At 38.4% G+C, this 18308-nt stretch overlaps 1 protein-coding gene across 1 annotated transcript in view; it reads right to left on the minus strand.

Moving 5' to 3' along the window:
- Positions 1–18308, minus strand: part of LOC131434641 (uncharacterized) — a 91468-nt gene that overhangs the window by 18626 nt on the left and 54534 nt on the right. The window contains exon 2 of the mRNA XM_058601576.1: positions 8167–8245. The gene's annotated coding sequence lies outside the window, so the exon portion shown is untranslated. The remainder of the gene's footprint in view (positions 1–8166; positions 8246–18308) is intronic.

Genomic DNA, 18308 nt, shown 5'->3' on the forward strand with positions numbered 1-18308 from the left:
TTTTCTCGAGCAGTTTTAAGGAAAACGGAAGAGTTTTAAACTAAGATTTTTGCTTTTCTTGAATTGCAATTTTAAGCAGTATGAAGTGATTGGTTTATTTTTCAACCATATGGAAAATTTATTGATTAAAATCAGGAAAAGAAGCGCCGGAATTTGTATTTACGCACAAATTGTTGGCATTACTCATACGCTTGCAAAGAGTCTTGCTCCTTAAGGAGCTAGACTCTTTGCAAGCGTATGAGTAATGTCAACAATGTGTGCGTAAAAACAAATTCCGTCGCTTATAACCAACTGGAGCAATCAGCTGAACCTGAGAGAAAAATCGTAAATCTGGCGACGTGATATACATAACAAAAATTCTAGCATCTCTTGCATTTTTATTTGTGTGCGAGTGACTTTTTCAATGTTCGAATTTGTTTGCTTGTGAAGTATCATACTTGTAGCAAAAAAAATAATCATAATAATTTGTTTTCTTTAAAATCATTGAGGAATAGCATAATTTTTTTTTGTTATAGCCAGACCTTTGCCGGATGCATAGGGCGCTGGTCTTACAAACCAGTTGTCGTATGTTCGAGTCCCGACCTGGAAGGATTCGTAGTGCCAGTAGAATTGTAGCACTAGCCATGTAATGGTTCTGTACACTCTGAATCGGCTGCGAAATCTGTTGAAAGAGAAGGTCAAATTCCGCTACAGGAATGTAATACCAATGCTTTGCTTACCTTTGCCGAAACTCTGACTGAATGTTGGCAAAAGTTTGTGAATTGACTTAGCTAGCCGTCTGGGGGGGGGGGGGAATCTTCTCGCCAAGTACAAGTGGACCTTTTTCAAGAATGGGTGTGAGAACCATCATGTCTACTGCGTTATACTTTGACCATATCTCTTCAGTTGTGAAAGTGGCATCGAAGCAAGTGGAGCAACACGACAAAATTTCGATTGCGCATTACTAAAAATCCGAACTACTCATACGCCAACTTGGTAAAATTGTTGGATGTAGCCAAATCAAGTGTTTGGAGATGGGTGAGAAGGGAGAATCGAAGGCCGGAAACCATTAAAATGCGGAAAAGAGTAACCAGCTGTTTGAAGCGAAAACCAAACCTCGCCATACGAGATGTCGCAAGGAAGCAGTCTACAAGTGTGCTTTAAGCTAAAATAACGAACCGGACTGTAAGAGGGTGATGACTTCAAATCGTGACGACATGCCAAAACGGAGTTTAATTGTGTTGTGCGATAAAACCAAGGTATCGAGACAGATTTTAAACAGTATACCGATCAAAATTCTCAAAAAATATCTCGAGTGGCAGGCCATCTGTTTCTGTAGTTGGAAGAACAACATTTACATAGCGACCAAGACTATGAAATTTATTTGCTGAAGTGTCTCGTTACTCTGTTATATTTTCTCAAGCAACGCAATTGTTTCGCTCTGATTTGGCAGATTTGAAATATGCCACTACGGAAGAAGACCATGGAGTGGTATGTCAAGGATATGAACCCTCCCAACTAGTCAAAGCTCTGCCCAAGAGAAAAATATGATTCCATCGTCAGACGAACCTCACTAGGACATTGTAGACAGCAGTCAGCAAGAATTCAATGCAAGCTGATGTTCTGCGGATAGGAAAATTAACCTAAGCGAAGTAGTCCAACAAAAGTACCAGCAGAGTATAAAATGCGCAATAAAAATCAAATCAAAGTTTTTTTTTTTTTGAATTTTAAAGTTTAGATTCATACAGAAAAAAATATTCACTCTAGGTTCCATTTTAGCAATCCACATTTGCTAAAATGGAAGCCCGAGTGAATATATTTTTTCTGTTTGAATCTAAATTTAGAAAACTGATTTGATTTTTATCGCGCATTTTATACTTTAAACATTTAAGATTTCTGCGAGAAAATTATTTTCACAGTCCGTTTCCCGCAGTGCACACATGCAAATAAGCCCATTCTATGAAAACCAGTGATGCCACGTTTGCAAATTTACAGATTTTACTTGTAGTTTTTTTTTTTCTAAATTTGATTCTAGTTATAGTTTTTTTTCTAAGTTTGAATCGCGCAATTCTAGAAAAGTGTTTTTAATTTATGTTAGAGTTACACTCAAGGATGGCTTTTATCGTTTTAAAGAACGTTCACTCTTCACTCTTCACACGATTGAATCAGTGCCATCAAAGAGAGACTAATATCATCGCAACAACAAACACCCGGCATGGCTCATTTAACATAGTATAAACACCAGTGCGAGAGCGAATTTCTCTCGATGACATTTCTGAGAATCAAAGGTTAGCGCGCTGCTGTGGGGATCCTCTCTGAAGCAACAAACGGTCGCTTTTTCTTACCTTTGCCGAAACTCTGACTGAATGTTGGCAAAAGTTTGTGAATTGACTTAGCTAGCCGTCTGGGGGGGAATCTTCTCGCCAAGTACAAGTGGACCTTTTTCAAGAATGGGTGTGAGAACCATCTTGTCTACTGCGTTATACTTTGACCATATCTCTTCAGTTGTGAAAGTGGCATCGAAGCAAGTGGAGCAACACGACAAAATTTCGATTGCGCATTACTAAAAATCCGAACTACTCATACGCCAACTTGGTAAAATTGTTGGATGTAGCCAAATCAAGTGTTTGGAGATGGGTGAGAAGGGAGAATCGAAGGCCGGAAACCATTAAAATGCGGAAAAGAGTAACCAGCTGTTTGAAGCGAAAACCAAACCTCGCCATACGAGATGTCGCAAGGAAGCAGTCTACAAGTGTGCTTTAAGCTAAAATAACGAACCGGACTGTAAGAGGGTGATGACTTCAAATCGTGACGACATGCCAAAACGGAGTTTAATTGTGTTGTGCGATAAAACCAAGGTATCGAGACAGATTTTAAACAGTATACCGATCAAAATTCTCAAAAAATATCTCGAGTGGCAGGCCATCTGTTTCTGTAGTTGGAAGAACAACATTTACATAGCGACCAAGACTATGAAATTTATTTGCTGAAGTGTCTCGTTACTCTGTTATATTTTCTCAAGCAACGCAATTGTTTCGCTCTGATTTGGCAGATTTGAAATATGCCACTACGGAAGAAGACCATGGAGTGGTATGTCAAGGATATGAACCCTCCCAACTAGTCAAAGCTCTGCCCAAGAGAAAAATATGATTCCATCGTCAGACGAACCTCACTAGGACATTGTAGACAGCAGTCAGCAAGAATTCAATGCAAGCTGATGTTCTGCGGATAGGAAAATTAACCTAAGCGAAGTAGTCCAACAAAAGTACCAGCAGAGTATAAAATGCGCAATAAAAATCAAATCAAAGTTTTTTTTTTTTTGAATTTTAAAGTTTAGATTCATACAGAAAAAAATATTCACTCTAGGTTCCATTTTAGCAATCCACATTTGCTAAAATGGAAGCCCGAGTGAATATATTTTTGTCGTGAACACGACTTACTTTACTATGGGGCGCCTTTTCAAAATTAGCCATATGGAAGAATGGGCAGAACTTAATCGTGAATATCTCGACTTGTATTAATGGTAGCAACATAATTCTTTCACCATTTCATCAAAAATATGATCAGGAATTCAGGATAATATTTTGAACAGTGTGCGATAACCACAAACAACTCAAAAATTAAGTTTTCTTAAAATTTGAAAACAACGCGGAAAACACCTTACTTTCGCTTGGGTTTTTCGCGCAAGGACGACGATTTTGAAGTAGTCAGCACATATCTTCAACTGAATGCGTATAAAAGGGGAACCGTGGTCGAAAATCGATCATTTTTTTTCGTGCGTTCGATGGAAGCAGACGTCGTGGGAGTGGAATCATCAACCAGCAGCGACGGACCAAATTGAGTTCCTCAATTTGGTCCTTGTGAATGCTAGAACCGAATCCCTACAGCATATTGATAATTTCTTTCAATAAATTATGCAAATCCGAAATGAAATAATCGACAATAAAATTCTGTATGCGGCTATTTTTATAGCCGTTAGGACCGCCCATTATTGAAAAAGCTACAAACGAAATCAGGTAGAAACAAGCCTCTCAACAAAACTTGAATCAGTTTGGATTGTATCGCCACTGCGAGCAGATGTGTTTTGTGTCGTCTGCACGCTTTCGACAAGAGCGATTACGTCACAGCTGCCAGTCATTAGCATTGGGAAAAAAAACAACGGTGGAGAGCATTACACAATATCAGCCGTTCTAATGGCTCTAAAAGTTTTCTAAAGAACTATTAGGATTTGTTGTTTGCAAATCGTAGGGAAATATCCTCAGTTTACTGCAAATCAAGAACAGTTTGCTTAGATTTGTGCACTTTTCGCTGTGTGAAATTCACAGTAATCGAGATCAAGTGAAGCCTTTTTTTGCGAAAAATGTTCCAGAGTTTAATGTCGTAGAGAATTACGCAATTTGACTCTTCTGAATGCTGGAAACGAATCCCTACAGCATATTGATAGTTTCTTTCAATAAAATATGCAAATCCGAAATGAAATAATCGACATTAAAATTCTGTATGCGGCTATTTTTATAGCCGTTAGGACCGCCCATTAGTGAAAAAGCTACAAACGAAATCACATAAAAGGAAATTTCTTAACAAAAATTCAATCAGTTTGGATTCAATCGCCACTGCGAGCAGATGTGTTTTGTGTCGTCTGCACGCTTTCGACAAGAGCGATTACGTCACAGCTGCCAGTCATTAGCATTGGGAAAAAAAACAACGGTGGAGAGCATTACACAATATCAGCCGTTCTAATGGCTCTAAAAGTTTTCTAAAGAACTATTAGGATTTGTTGTTTGCAAATCGTAGGGAAATATCCTCAGTTTACTGCAAATCAAGAACAGTTTGCTTAGATTTGTGCACTTTTCGCTGTGTGAAATTCACAGTAATCGAGATCAAGTGAAGCCTTTTTTTGCGAAAAATGTTCCAGAGTTTAATGTCGTAGAGAATTACGCAATTTGACTCTTCTGAATGCTGGAAACGAATCCCTACAGCATATTGATAGTTTCTTTCAATAAAATATGCAAATCCGAAATGAAATAATCGACATTAAAATTCTGTATGCGGCTATTTTTATAGCCGTTAGGACCGCCCATTAGTGAAAAAGCTACAAACGAAATCACATAAAAGGAAATTTCTTAACAAAAATTCAATCAGTTTGGATTCAATCGCCACTGCGAGCAGATGTGTTTTGTGTCGTCTGCACGCTTTCGACAAGAGCGATTACGTCACAGCTGCCAGTCATTAGCATTGGGGAAAAAACAACGGTGGAGAGCATTACACAATATCAGCCGTTCTAATGGCTCTAAAAGTTTTCTAAAGAACTATTCGGATTTGTTGTTCGCAAATCGTAGGGAAATATCCTCAGTTTACTGCAAATCAAGAACAATTTGCTTAGATTTGTGCACTTTTCGCTGTGTGAAATTCACAGTAATCGAGATCAAGTGAAGCCTTTTTTTGCGAAAAATGTTCCAGAGTTTAATGTCGTAGAGAATTACGCAATTTGACTCTTCTGAATGCTGGAAACGAATCCCTACAGCATATTGATAGTTTCTTTCAATAAAATATGCAAATCCGAAATGAAATAATCGACATTAAAATTCTGTATGCGGCTATTTTTATAGCCGTTAGGACCGCCCATTAGTGAAAAAGCTACAAACGAAATCAGGCAGAAACAAGCCTCTCAACAAAACTTGAATCAGTTTGGATTGTATCGCCACTGCGAGCAGATGTGTTTTGTGTCGTCTGCACGCTTTCGACAAGAGCGATTACGTCACAGCTGCCAGTCATTAGCAGTGGGAAAAAAACAACGGTGGAGAGCATTGCACAATATCAGCTGTTCTAATGGCTCTAAAAGTTTTCTAAAGAACTATTAGGATTTGTTGTTCGCAAATCGTAGGGAAATATCCTCAGTTTACTGCAAATCAAGAACAGTTTGCTTAGATTTGTGCACTTTTCGCTGTGTGAAATTCACAGTAATCGAGATCAAGTGAAGCCTTTTTTTGCGAAAAATGTTCCAGAGTTTAATGTCGTAGAGAATTACGCAATTTGACTCTTCTGAATGCTGGAAACGAATCCCTACAGCATATTGATAGTTTCTTTCAATAAAATATGCAAATCCGAAATGAAATAATCGACATTAAAATTCTGTATGCGGCTATTTTTATAGCCGTTAGGACCGCCCATTAGTGAAAAAGCTACAAACGAAATCAGGTAGAAACAAGCCTCTCAACAAAACTTGAATCAGTTTGGATTGTATCGCCACTGCGAGCAGATGTGTTTTGTGTCGTCTGCACGCTTTCGACAAGAGCGATTACGTCACAGCTGCCAGTCATTAGCATTGGGAAAAAACAACGGTGGAGAGCATTACACAATATCAGCCGTTCTAATGGCTCTAAAAGTTTTCTAAAGAACTATTAGGATTTGTTGTTCGCAAATCGTAGGGAAATATCCTCAGTTTACTGCAAATCAAGAATAGTTTGCTTAGATTTGTGCACTTTTCGCTGTGTGAAATTCACAGTAATCGAGATCAAGTGAAGCCTTTTTTTGCAAAAAATGTTTTAGAATTTAATGTCGTAGAGAATTGACTCTTCTGAATGCTGGAAACGAATCCCTACAGCATATTGATAGTTTCTTTCAATAAATTATGCAAATCCGAAATGAAATAATCGACAATAAAATTCTGTATGCGGCTAATTTTATAGCCGTTAGGACCGCCCATTAGTGAAAAAGCTACAAACGAAATCACATAAAACATAGCATTGAAAAAAAAACAACGGTGGAGAGCATTGCACAATATCAGCCGTTCTAATGGCTCTAAAAGTTTTCTAAAGAACTATTAGGATTTGTTGTTTGCAAATCGTAGGGAAATATCCTCAGTTTACTGCAAATCAAGAATAGTTTGCTTAGATTTGTGCACTTTTCGCTGTGTGAAATTCACAGTAATCGAGATCAAGTGAAACTTTCTTTGTTTTTGCGAAAAATGTGAAAAAGGGGAATGCGTGCATAATTCATACAATTGATATTCGGAAGTGTTAAGGAACATGTCAGTTGTTTTCGTATTCACGACATCCAGTTATGTCTCTGACATTACCCACCGGCCTTTTTCTGTTTGAATCTAAATTTAGAAAACTGATTTGATTTTTATCGCGCATTTTATACTTTAAACATTTAAGATTTCTGCGAGAAAATTATTTTCACAGTCCGTTTCCCGCAGTGCACACATGCAAATAAGCCCATTCTATGAAAACCAGTGATGCCACGTTTGCAAATTTACAGATTTTACTTGTAGTTTTTTTTCTAAATTTGATTCTAGTTATAGTTTTTTTTCTAAATTTGAATCGCGCAATTCTAGAAAAGTGTTTTTAATTTATGTTAGAGTTACACTCAAGGATGGCTTTTATCGTATCAAAGAACGTTCACTCTTCACTCTTCACACGATTGAATCAGTGCCATCAAAGAGAGACTAATATCATCGCAACAACAAACACCCGGCATGGCTCATTTAACATAGTATAAACACCAGTGCGAGAGCGAATTTCTCTCGATGACATTTCTGAGAATCAAAGGTTAGCGCGCTGCTGTGGGGATCCTCTCTGAAGCAACAAACGGTCGCTTTTTCTCGTTTCGCGATCCGATTCTGTATGGGCAGTGGATAATTGCAATAGAATCATTTTACTATTGCCGCTTATTCTAACTATGTGCATATAACCTTTGTATAAGTTTTGTCTATGAAAATGTCTGTGAATGCTCCACACAAGGGTTTTGAAATATTGCAACCTAGTATGAGAAACATCAAGTTGAACCATCGATTCGATTTTCTGCGATACTTGTCAACTTGCGATTCTCTCTTGGAAAATTCCACACAGCAACGATCATTATCAGGCTGTATATTTTTTCATGGGCCGTGAAATACTCAGAGTATGAAGTGGAGCGAAGAAATGTAGAAAAATTCTCTCGCGGTTCATGCATTGAGAGACTCGAGTTCTTGTAGCATCTTCTACCGGATTGAAAATGTTGTATACAATATAGATAGCAATATAGCAGCTTCTGTCAAATTTTCGGCAATCACCAACACTGGTTACACTCATGAGCCGCTCGGTAATAAGTTACCTTAAGACCTAACCTAATTTGTTCACGCCACATTCATATCAGAAATGCGATCTGTTTATTTAATACTCGTTTAGGAAGCTTCTAACTTACCCTTTTATCACACAACAAATGTAGTCAGACTTTCGTTCAGGTACTCAGTAGATTTCGAATCGACCCTATTATGAAGAACCTGTAAGAAACGAAAAGAAAAATACAATTAATTTCTAATTACATTCTGTGGCTAAAGAAAGTGTATTGGAGATATAGCATTCTGCGGGACAACAGCACTAGTTTTTCCCGTGAGTTTGTACTTCATAGTTTTCGAAGCACTTTTAATTAAGATGGTATCTCGAAATTGTGAGAGTTTTTCGAAACCTTAAATATCTTCTTTCCATGTCTCTATCAGGTAACTCCGGTGTTTGGAATCATTGTTCTCTCGAATCAACCAATTTTAATGTACCTAATCTACCTAACGGACTTCCAAAATTTCCGACGGTAGATTTTGTACAGATTGTCGGTATTCGGATTTTGGTTCCGAGCAGTTCACTATGACGAGTCTGAGACAAAACGTCTGTGCGCCTGTAGCACAAAATTGGCTTTTCAGCCAAAACCTCTCAATACAGTATAAGTTATTGTTGCAAATTTTCGTTTCTACTACTAGGTATATCGAAAAGTAAAGGTCTTTTCGTCATAACAATAAATTATGATAAAGAGAGAAATGTTTTACTAGCACACTTCGAATTCTTCACTTATTTTTCACTTTTCATTCAACCGCTGTTTACTTTATTAAGCATGTTTTGTGCCGCTGCACCAGTTTCCTTAAGCCCTCTGCATAGACGTTCACCGCACTAGTTAAACCAGTTTTCGACGGCGTTCTTAAGTTCCTTGTCAGTTGTCCACTGAACCATTTTATTTGAAATGTAATAATTTTCAACCGATGATCAAAACGCAACTTTTAGTCCACCTAAGAGACAAGTTCTTTGGTTTGTTCTCACTTTGTTCTACACTATGGAAATTGGTTGGTAGGTTCATCAATTAGGAAAAACTTTCGGTGAATTTCAGCAGCTGAATATCATTTTGCATATAAAGATTATATAACAGCGTGAACCTCACAGCTGGCGAGAGCGGATATTGTTTAATGTACGTACAGATAGGCCGATGACTACTGAATCAAATCAACACCAAAAAAAAAACTGCACGAGTAGTATACCTATAGATACAATCTTTAAGTAATGATAAAAGTTAAACTAAGCTCTAGACGACTCTCACCTCATTGACTTCCAGTGGGTGTAATGATGCCTTTATCATATTACTCATATTTCCGTATATATCACTAGAGGATTCCTCCAAAAAATATATTTGCAATTTGAATCAACTTGAAAGTTCATTTAGGAATAATCTTACATAATCCGTTCGTTTTGCATCGTCGCTCCAACTGAAGATTTGCTATTTTCAACACACTTCACCATACAGTTCCGAAAGCGATTGTCGGATCCGGATGAAATTGATAAGCAGTCTGTGAGGCCAGGGGTTACCTTTTATTCGAGCATAAGTTTGTGGAAATCGGTATTTTCATCTCTGAGAAAAAAAAGTGAGTTCGGCTTTAGAGTTTTTGACCACTATTTCCGGTACTTCCGGAACCGGGACCTGGAAGTCGATATAGCTTAAGTCGGTTCGTGTGACCAGCAACTAACATAATATACAAATAGAATCAATTTCAAGCCAAATTAAGAAGAATTTAGCCCTATTATGCATGGTCGTTCTAAATGAAGGTTAGCAATTTCAAACTTACATCACTCGGTGATTCCGGAAACGAAAGTCTGATCCGGATGAAAATCAGTAGTAACCTATGTGATTATCACCTTCCATTTGAGTTTGAGTTTATGAAAATCGATGCAGCTTTCTCTGAGAAAATCAAGTGTGTTCCGACATAGCAAACTCTTGTAAGGAGTGTATCGAAAATAAGCTGTCCACAAATTTTTCTTTCAAATTATGATAAAAAACGATATTTTATTCAAACTAAAAATTGATCCTTTATTGTACGAGGTTAAACTTGAGCATAAAGAAAACCGGATGAAATTTAAGTTATTCCTTCACGAGTTTTCGAACTTTTGATCGAACGCTCCTCATCAAGTTACGGAGTGTTGCATCGCATTTTTTGGACGCTTGAGCCCAAATTTTTTTGAAGTCCTGCATGTTGCCTAACCAGTCTTCTTGAAGACCCTCTTCACGATTGCCCAGTAACGTTCGATGGGTCGAAGCTGAGGCCAATTTGGTGGATTGATATTTTTCTCAACGAAATGAATACCCTTTTCCGCAAGCCAATTGAGAGTGGTTTTGGCATAGTGAGCCGACACCAAATCCAGCCAAAACAGTGGAGGTGTACTATGCTTCTTATATAAAGGCAGCAATCTCTTCTGGAAACACTCAGATCGATAGATTTATGCATTTATAGTTCCGGTAGTGTAAAAATGGTTAACTTCAAACTACAGGAACATATTGCTTGCCATACCAGTACCTTTCGACCGAGTTTCTCCACTTGAAGCGACCTGTCCGAATCGCTCACATCCTCCCCAACGACGACAGTAAAGTATTGGAAGGGTTTTCGAGTCCTCCTTTACATAAGTCTAATCGTCCATCAAAACGCAAGCATCCGGACCCTGCAAAAGACGCGAATACAATTTCCGGGCCCTTGTTGCTGCTTGCTTCTTCTGTTTTACACTTTGTTCCGAGATTTTCTGGTGATTTCGCCTCTTGATACGCTGGACCATTCCGACACTCGTTCCTGCTGTTTTGGCAAAATCACGTATTGACATTGATTTGTTCTTCATGATTAGAGATACAACTTTCTGGTTGGAAGAACCGGGTTTTCTGCCTCTTCCTGGTAGCTCATCCTAAGAATAATGTTCCCCAAACTTATAATTTATGTTTTTAACACTGGTATAATGAATTCTAAACCCCTTCGCCAATTTTCGCATACTAATACCCTTCCCACTTAGCCATGTGTCCAGAACTTTAATTACCACTTCCTTTTCAATACGCGACATTTTGAAAACGCAGAATTTCAACCGCACAAACAAGTAAAGAATCGAAAGCTGACAACCAAACGCACAGCATGCTGCGATCTGAGCATAAAAAACCATCACAAATACATGCGTACAACACAAATGTATGTGGATAGCTTATTTTCGATACACTCCTTATATGTATTGTTTATTACAATATTGTACTGTATTTTCAACCCAAAAATTGAGAACTGATTTTTCTCTAAAATTTACTGTATTTTATGTTGTTCTGTATTTTTCCATTGAATTTTCCACATCGGAAAAAATAAAACATTTAAAACCTTTGAAGCATCGAATTTCAATTTGCGCAATAAAAAACACTAGATAGAACAGTGGCAACATTTAGCAAACGATGAGTTACCACGAATGAAAGTATCAGATAGATTTTTCTCTACTCTCCTTTTCATCATCATTGTTCATTCCTTATCAGAGCGCATCACAACCATTTTTCCAACATTTGTTAATTTAAAACAAAAGCAAAATGTCTCCAATAGAGTTTTGAGTTGTTGCCAACATTACGGATAAAATGACTTCACCCTGCTTACTCATTTCATCCAAAATGTTTGCCACTTCGTAAGGCATACCCGGAAAATAAAAACTACCTACTATTTGTTCGCTTTTTTCTTTGTTGTTCAAATACAAAGAGCAAGACCACACAACAGCGAAAGTTTCGTTCAATAAGCTAAAATTAAGTAAACCGTATCAACCTGGAATCGAGTCAATACGACTCAACTGTAGAGTAAATATAACTTACCATTGAGTAGATATAACTCATCTTTAAGTATTTTTTGCCCAAGGATCAGCCCCATGGGGTTGTTCGAGCCATTGATGTGGAACAAGGTACTCAAAATTTCTAATGATCGAAATTGTCAATAAAACAGCTCAATCAATCATCACACTTTTGAATCCGCAATTGCACGAGAGTCTGCTTGGATTGATTTTTATTAGAAACCAACACCGATCAGGCGAACACAGAATATAGACTCTCTTTGTCTTGATTTGCATTTGTTTTGTAGCCGACGAAATTACATCAATAGACCAAATGTATGCAGTTATATGCTTGTACATACGGATTTCTATATTTAAGCTTCTCTTCGTCAAGCTTGTGTTCAAGTTGATTGATTTTATAGCGTTAAGTTTCTCCATCATTACTACCATTCTGCGATTTAGATTGAAGCGATAAACTTTTTCTCATTATTGATCGAGTTCATCTTATATAAATTAGAAATTAATTTTAAGCACTTAAAATCTACCCTGCAACTACCGCAAATTTCTCAGACGAAAACGACATAACATGGAATTTCATCCAAATTCGTATGACACAAGCTTCAAACCGTTTCATAGCGCTTTGTTTCTTGCTGTTTAGCAACAACCTAACTCTGGCATGTTGCACGTAGGACTGCAGACAAAAAATGTCCGCAGCACTATGTACGAAATCTGCAGATTTACAGACAAATCTGCAGATCTGGCATCTCTGGACTGAAACGTTAGCTATAATTTCGCTTATATTTATAGATTCGCGTGCTTCCAACAGCTTCGCTTTTGTTTCGATTGACCAATCAGAGCGATGCTTTCCCATTGACATTTCGCTTACTCCTTCAAAACCGTCGTCTACGTTAGGGAAATCCGGTAAGCCAGAGATTTTTAGCAGGCAAAATTGGACAGTGCTTGCTATCAATCAACATTTCAATGATATATAATTGAAAATACATGGCTATGAATATTCAAATCAATACGTAGAAAAAAAAATTTTTCGGAGCGGTATTGATGAGTAAATGTTGGAAAACGAGTTTTGAAGTCGTTTAAAAATCCAAGATGGTGATTTCTGATTCATCGATAATTCCTGAAAACCCGTTTTTGTTACGGTATTTTTTCAACGGGTATTTTTTTCAACAGGTTGATGTTCTAGGAAACAGAAACACATTTCAGGGTAACGTTTCGGGTGAATAAAGAAACTATTGCAACGCGGTGATCTATTTAAGCTGTGAACCATTTCGCGGTAAATTTTAACTTTTGGTTGAAATCTGACACTTGAGCAGTTATTTTGTGTCGAGTAGTTAAATTTAACAAAACTGAGGCCCATTTCAAAGTTTGACGGATGGGAAGTTGTTTGGGTTTATTTTGCACTGGAAATAATTTTAACCAAAGAATTGATATTAGAATTTTCATTGCATGATTTTTTTCAGTGTCGGAAAATAACCATCGATTTGTCAAAAATAACCATGCTTTCGAGCAGGGTTGTTTTTGACATCGTCATAATAATTGTGTCAGATTTTAGCCAAAAGTTAAAATTAACCGCGAAATGGTTCACAACCTTAGAGGCCAAATACAGGGACACGCTGACCCTGTTCACTCGTTTTCGCAATCTGTCGAGTACTTGTCGATGGTAGAATATAATATAATATAATATAATAATTTTAGGTTTTTTCCGATGGTCTCCCGCTGCGCACCTCGTCTTCCTCGCTTCAACGCCTCTTCTCAAACTTTTTATGCCATCGAAACACCTGGGCGTAACCAAGAGAATAATCACCATGGACTTCCATAATTTAGACGTATGCTTCCGAAGTTGTTTCACCCAATCTGGCGCAATATTTTATCGCGACGGATTGCTATTGAGGAGCAATGCTCCATTTTCGTGACGAGTACCAGCAACGCACGTCTACCCAACGCGACAGGCGAATTAAACGAGCTTAAGCGAAGCTAAATATATCAATGGAGAGGAGAAGGATACCTTGGAAGGAGAAAGAAATTTAAAGGTCGCAGGTTGCCATAAGTGTGGCAATAAAATCAGTCTCATTGCTTAAATATCACACCTCGTAAATTGGTAACTATTCATCAAGTTCCCGTATTGTGAAGATTTGAAATGAATATCGACGTCGACATTTATTTAGGCGACTTAAAAAATCGCTTTCATACATCTACTCATCAAAACCATTCCGAAAATACCATTTTATGATTGTTTGTAACAAATTTTGATAAACCGGAAGTTGACATCTTGAATGTTTGAATTTTGTTCACTTATTATGCGGAAACCTCCTTTTTACAAAGTCGGTTGGTAAATGAAGGTAACATAAAAAACAGGTTTGGGTGTATTAATTCTGGAATAATAAGCATGCCTCGATCTCTCAGATAAATTTATTTCATGCGAAAGAGACCGATATAATTTCTTCTGGCGCAGACTGTATCTGATATTTTCTATCAGTGCAGTAATTGTTTCAAATATCGAAAACTACGTGCGCATGTACCTAATCAGTCTCTTAAAACGTGATCTTTAAAAATTGTTTCCCGAAATCACCGAACCCCAGGTGAAAGCTTCATTAACCTCAAACGAAGCGATGCGTTGTGTCGTCTGATCCTGCGATCCGGCGATTCATCAAAATCTTCCGGTTTTCTCGAGCCATCCCGATGAATATTGCGATGACCATTTTCGTTTCAGACACAGTATAAATCTTTCGAGGTCACCGAGCCATCGGCCCATCTGCATCCTCAGACTCTCCAGAAAGTAATGGAGCACGATCATCCATTATCAGACTCCATTGTGTTCGCTTAAACGACGTCAGCTCGGAAGCAACTCCCGTTTGTCCATTACGAACAACCGATCGACAAGGGTTGACGACCACAAGGAAGTGACCTCAAGTAGACACACAGTACTGAATTCGTTCCGTGCTCCTCCTCCTCCTCCTCCTCCTGCGCGGAACGACGGCTTACAACGCCAACGTTAAACATGCGGCGTTGATTTACGAGTGGGGATGTTCAATCGCTTAATTATCCTTTTTTGCCATAGCTGATTTGACAGAATCGTAACTGTACAGTTAATTGCCTGTAAGACAACAGGTTCCGCCAAACTCACGAATGATGCTGGTGGATAAATATATCTTGATCTTCGCTCAAACCAAGCAAGTCGACAGAGTGACGATAAAACACACGGCAACAATGATCACCACACACCGAGACAGCACACATCTGGAAAAGGAGGTTACCTTCCAGCGGCCTTTTAAGGAGTCGTCAATGATTACGGGTTTGTGTGGCTCTGCTATAATGGACGCTGTATACTCAATACTTATAAACCAATAAGTACGGATTCTAGCTTAATATGTTTCGAATTACTCGAGCTCAGTGAGGAGGGAATCGGAAGGTAATAAAAATAAAGTGCTTTGACCAACTTGATCCACACAAAACATGACTCGCGGTCATTAAAACGATGTTGTGCAAAAGTTATAATTTTTTTCAAAAACCCTGTATTTATAAACTTCTTAAATCTTAAACTCATGCTGGCTAAAGCCACATTAACAATCAAACGGAAAATATAGCCAATACCACAAGTGTCTTTACACTACACTCTTAGAAAAAATGAAATTTACGGTTGACGTAAACTCAAGTATGCCGTAATTTCTTCGGTGATGACACAATATTACATCTACTAACATGTAAATATAAACTTTGCGTCTGTATCGATGTAAACTTCAGTTAAATTAATTTTGAAGGTAATGATATGACTTATCTTTACATGCTATGTATTGTGAATGTAAGTGAATCGCGACGCTCCTTTTATATGTGCATCTAAGAAGATGCAACATTTTTTAAGTGTGTAGAACCAACCACAGAAACCAAAAACCCTTCTGAAACTGGAAGCATCACGGTGAATTTATAATTGATTCGAAATTAAACTGGAATAAATTATAAGCTTTCTTCCATCGCGTCGTCTAGTGCAATGGTGCCTATCCATTGTGAGTGACTCATTTTGGATTAATTATTATCTGTCACGTACAACTGAGAAATATACGTTATTCAATTAGCATCATCTCTGTGCTCGCACTGCACGAGAAAATCATGTAAATTTACGCTTCAATAGATGCACATACAAGCAGCGTCGAAAACGTACTAAATTTAGAAACCAAAACATATCAAAATATGCATTGTCATTAATTTCACAGCTAGTTTAACTGGATTTGAGATCAGATAAGAGAGAAAATTGAATTCTAATTGAAGTCATCAATCCAAAAAAAAGGTCAACTTTGATTTACGTCAAATGTAATTTTCGATTTTTTAGGAGTACGGCTAGTAGTTCAGGAATCAGGAATCAGAACAAATTGGCTCAAATGGCACGTTCCCCTTGATATTTGGAGATTTGTGCCTTGCCATCAATTTGTTTTTAGCATCATTTTCCCGATATATAAGAGGGAAGGATTGAAAGGAAATGGTAAGGGTTGGACTAGGAGGATGGGAAAAATTGACGACACAAAAACACATAAAAGCAGAAGTAAATTCTGCACCCCTAAGGGATGCCGAACAATCTGCTGAGGATCACATTTAGTGGAAGCAGAAGTAAATTCTGAACCTCTACGAGGTCCCGAACAGTCCGCTGTTAATAAAACCTCCAACCCCCGAGAGGATTTGAAGATCTTACAAAAGCGACACCATTCTGCACTCCCGGAAGAATGCAGAACGATTCGCAGTATGTACGAGCAGAAGTAAATTCGGCACCCCCTAAAAGATGCCAAACAATCTGCTAAACCCTATTTAAGGTAAATACAGAAGGGATTCATTCACTCCAGGAAGAACGATGAACCCTTCTGACTATAGCTCCTTACCACATTGGGTAAGAAACGAGAGAATATCCTTCAATTTTAGCTCCGCATACACAGACTCAACCATGTATGGAGAACCAAAAACCCGGATACGTAGCTGCGTCAATGCGGGACAGTTACATATCAGATGATATGAAGTACCATAATCGCATTCACACAAATCACACGAATAATACCCAGCACGTTGAATAGTAGCCATGTGATAATTGAGTTTGCAATGTCCAGTCAGAGCTCTGACCAGAATACTGCAATGATGCTTGGAGAAATGCAGTAGACACTTTGACATTTTCAGATTTAAATCTGGTAGAAATGCTTTTGTCTGAGCGCAAGTTTGCAAGCTGCGCCAGTAGCTGGCATGTTTGGATACAGCCCAAGAACGAATCTTGTGCTTTATCCAACTAGTTGAAAGTGGTAAAGCTGGTTCAGGACCAACGAAATCATTCGTTGCACCAGCTCTAGCCAACTCATCAGCCCATTCATTTCCAGTAATACCAGAATGGCCGGGTACCCATAAGAAGTAAACAGCATTTGAAATGCTGAGGTCTTCAATTTGAGTTCGACATGCGATCACTAGATTCGACCGTGAGTCATTCGAACTGAGTGCTTTTAAGGCTGCCTGACTGTCGGAACAAAAATAAATTCGCTTACCACAGATCCTCTGCTGAAGTGCCGATTGTACTCCACACAGAATCGCGTAGATTTCTGCTTGAAACACAGTACAGTATCTACCAAGTGAATGAGACTGCTCCAGTCTCATTTCACGACAGTAGACACCAGCACCAGCACGACCATTCAACAGAGAACCGTCCGTATAACAAACTATGTGTTCATCAAGTTGTCGTTCCAGACAACCAGACAACCATTCCTCACGAAAAGGATAGCTCACATTGAATGTTTTGAAAGGAAAACTGCATGTGAGAGTTAGGTCACTAGGAGCGAGTAAATACTCATCCCACGTAACCATTTGAGACCACAAGCGAGTGTGGCTGGTAGCATAATCTAATGGGTTACTGTTCCAAAGCCCTGTAACCTTAAGACGATATGCACAAGATAATGCTTCTTGTTTTAGGAACACATGTAGTGGTTTAATGCACAGTAGCGCCTCTAGAGCAGCAGTAGGAGTTGTCGTGAATGCTCCTGTCATCGCCATTAGGACCATCCTTTGGAGATGATTTAGCTTTGACTAAACTGTCGCGACTTCTCCTTTCTGCCACCATACAAGACATCCATATGCTAAAATTGGTCTAACAATAGTTGTGTAGATCCAATGAATATATCTGGGTTTGAGTCCCCATGATTTTCCAAAAGCTCGTCTACATTGGCCGAAAGCCATGCAAGCTCTTTTAATTCTGAAGTCAATGTGAGCAGACCAATTCAGTTTTGAGTCAAGAATAACCCCGACGTATTTAACTTGTTCGACCACAGTGACCTCTGAACCAAAGAACTGCAACGGACGGGCTCCTGTGATTATCCTACGATGAGTGAAAAGCACCATTGATGTTTTGCCCGGATTTACAGATAATCCAACCTGACAACACCATTGTTCAACAGATCGCAGGGCTTGCTGCATTAAATCAAAGAGAGTGTTAATGCTTATACC

Source organism: Malaya genurostris, chromosome 3, assembly GCF_030247185.1.
Source record: "Malaya genurostris strain Urasoe2022 chromosome 3, Malgen_1.1, whole genome shotgun sequence".
NCBI lineage: Eukaryota > Metazoa > Arthropoda > Insecta > Diptera > Culicidae > Malaya > Malaya genurostris.